Genomic DNA, 3,399 nt, shown 5'->3' with positions numbered 1-3,399 from the left:
GCTCGAAGAGAGCTCATGGATGCTCTATTTTCACTTTATAAATTCTAGAAAGGTCCTTCAAACAACTTTATATAGTCAGGATATCCCAAACTCCAAAGAATATCAAATAAATGGGACCAAAATGCACCAAAACACTCCAAAACTCTAGATCTAAGATAGAAACCCATAAAGGTTGGAACTTTATTACTTATAAAAGTTGAAAAGATGACTAGAAGGCTGAAAATTATCTGGACCTAGCTTCTTCTTGCACTAAAACCCTTGCTTCTACTTCAAGCTTCTCACAAACTGAACCTTAGCTCAAGAAACATAGGATGGAAGCTATAGTTTCAAAATTTATGGTTTTCTAGAGGATAGAGGACAATAAAAGTGGAAAACTTATAAGTTAGTATGTTTAAAGAGGGTCCAAAACCTGAGACCTATTGTTTTGAGCTATGGTGCTCACGTATCGCGACCCACTTAAAGGTGATGTCACGACTAATCCAGCTGACACGTGCCACGACAGACACCTGGTCACGTCGCGAGGTCAAGTTCTTCAAAAACCCCTTTTTCTTAATTGTCTTTAATATAAATAAAGAAAGTGTAAGGTCGAAACTTATAATCAGATGAGTCAAACCTACTTCGCACTGGTACATTAGTGTCAACGTTTCAGCATGCCAACCAGGGCCTTTCTCGACAGTGTGAAGATTACTTTTGCAACACGGTTTTGGATATGTTATCTTTGTGATAAGATCTTTTGTATGTATGGTTTATCTTTTATTTTAAAGTTTTATTTAAATCTTTGATTTTTAGGGATTCAGATTATAGATAGTTCAATTCTAGTATATAAGTTATATTAGGGTTCTTTGTAAACATGACGACTTAGTGCATTCTCTTTTTGTGATTGTTTATTAATCAAAATTATTTTTTGATTACCTTCGTTCTTATTGCTTAATATTTTTTTATTACGATCCTTCATAAACATACCCCGAAATCAGATGTTACAATAAAGAACATGAAAACACATACCACGGCCACGTTATAAAAACAAAAAAGATCTACATACTTCATTATTTTTACATTATCATTGGTGTTACATACAGAGTACTTACATTGCCATCGTCAAATACTACCAATCTAAAGGATGACTACCACATGTTTACTATAAGAAACATTATCAATCTCAGATGAAAACTCCAACACATGTTTAACCCACCGAGTACATCGAGTAAGATCTAGAATGGACAACAACAAACAATTAGTATTCTCATACCTATGAAATTCAATCCTTTCATAATTAAATAAAATAGTCTAAGTAGTTGTGTCTTACTCTGGATCTTGAAATTCAAACAACACCCTCTTACTAGACCAACCATCATTTATACTCAACATTAATTCGATATACCATGTCACTACACCACTAACATCTACAAAAATGAAACACAACATAATTTAGAGATGTTAGCATTGACAACAAAAGTATAAGAGTAACTATGTAATCGATAGAAAAGCATGCTTACTATTGCATACTCCTCCCTACCATGACCTAAAATAAGGTCACCAAACATGACGAAACAAAAAAAACTCAAAGCATGGGAGAATCCAACTGTCATGGCCTTAACAAACATGTTTTTGTAAAAAAAAAATTAAAACTTATGATATGCCATTTTCAATGGACAAGGTTATCACCAATAATAAAATTATATATATATATATATATATATATATATATATATATATATATATATATATATATATATATATATATATATATATGGGACGGCTCACTTGAGATTAAAAAAAATAGAGATCTTGAGATTCAACCTCAACCGCATATTTCTCATTTGTCGCTCTAATGCTCCAGGGTACCGGCAACAACAACAATAGGGTATGCCTGATCATAAATGATTATATGGCAGAGGGGTATAATCATATAGGATTATACATTTTTATATGTATATGCTTAATCACAAATGATTATACATATATGTAGATTAAGTAATTATAAATGATTATGACAGTTGGTGGCAGAAGAGGTGGTGGTGACAGAGGTGACGGTGGTATAAGTAACAGTGGTGACAGTGGTGGGGTCGGTTGGTGTCAAAGGTAGTGGTAATGGTGGTGGCGATGGCGGTTATGGTGGTGGAGATGGTAGCGGATGAGAAATGAACAAATGGCGCTGTATAATCATTTATGATTATACCAGGTCTGTCGCGCCGATACGATGGAGGGTTAGAGCGGAAGATGTGGAATATGTGGTTGAGGTTAACTCTCAAGATCTCTATTTTATTTTTAATCTCAACGAAACCAACCTCTCTCTCTCTCTCTCTCTTTGTATGTATGTATGTGTGTGTGTGTGTGTATATATATATATATATATATATATATATATATATATATATATATATATATATATATATATATATATATATATATATATACTCCCTTCCTTCAACAATCATTCAAACTTGCGAATTAGAGCCTTCTTAATGGTAGCTAAAATAAGGTTTCTCTGAAATTATTGTATAATGATGCAAACAATGAAGAATAAAAACTATATCAATGCAAAAAAAAGTGGAGAAAACTTATCAATGATGGGTTAACACCTTCTCGTCCATTGATACCATATCAATATATTCAAGTCAGATGGCTTCAAGTATACATGCAATTAATATACCACATGCCTGATGTAAGACAACGCATAATAGCTAACATCCTAAATTAATGAGGAGACACTTGAACAACCTAAATAGTTACAATACAATTTCAAGACACAATAAATTGAAGAACACATGAACAACAAAAAAAACGGCCGCCAAAAGAACCTGTAACCGTAGCACACACAACAGCCTTTCCCAATCAAATGACACATGGGAAAACAAAGTCTTACCAAAGGCTATTTTGCACAAATATATGTGCACTTCAACAATCTGAAGCTTCCGACAAATCTACTAAAGTTTTCTTATTATATAGAAAAAAAATCAAATATTCTCTTTTTTTTTTATTCTTACTATATTCCTGCATACTTAAGATTGTAACATTTGTCAAATTTAATAAAATTAACAAATTTTTATTATATTTGTTATCATCTAAAAATTGTAGGAAGATGTATAAGAATAAAAAATAGAGGATATATAATTTATCTATAGAAAATTCTACTAGTTGAATTGTTGAAATTCAAAAATTCTATTACTTATAGAAATGTATTTTATATTTTCTTTTATTAAGCTATTTAACTACAAAATTAAATTTGTTTCGTACTTGTATTTTTTTTCACAAAATGTTTCCTAGATAAATAAATATAAGATACTAATCAAATTTTGTTACAAATATTGCTAAAAGGCACTCTCTTTTTCAACGGTTGCGCATGTTTGACTGACATTTTTGTGTGTGTATGGGTGGTTATGGTAATCCTTAGCATGT

The 3,399-nt window shown here is 31.6% G+C and overlaps 1 long non-coding RNA gene across 1 annotated transcript; it reads right to left on the bottom strand.

The window, feature by feature from the left end:
- Positions 1-994: 994 nt before the first annotated feature.
- LOC122198015 (uncharacterized) lies at positions 995-2,907 on the bottom strand. The gene is made up of 3 exons (XR_006191819.2): positions 2,867-2,907; positions 1,307-1,403; positions 995-1,211 (listed from the first exon to the last, which is right to left on the bottom strand). It is a non-coding gene; the product is annotated as an uncharacterized LOC122198015 (long non-coding RNA).
- Between the last annotated feature and the right edge of the window lie 492 nt (positions 2,908-3,399).

The sequence above is a fragment of the Lactuca sativa genome, chromosome 5, assembly GCF_002870075.4.
Source record: "Lactuca sativa cultivar Salinas chromosome 5, Lsat_Salinas_v11, whole genome shotgun sequence".
Classification (NCBI taxonomy): domain Eukaryota; kingdom Viridiplantae; phylum Streptophyta; class Magnoliopsida; order Asterales; family Asteraceae; genus Lactuca; species Lactuca sativa.
Note: the sequence above shows the minus strand (reverse complement) of the source record. Positions and strands in the feature narration are given on the sequence as shown.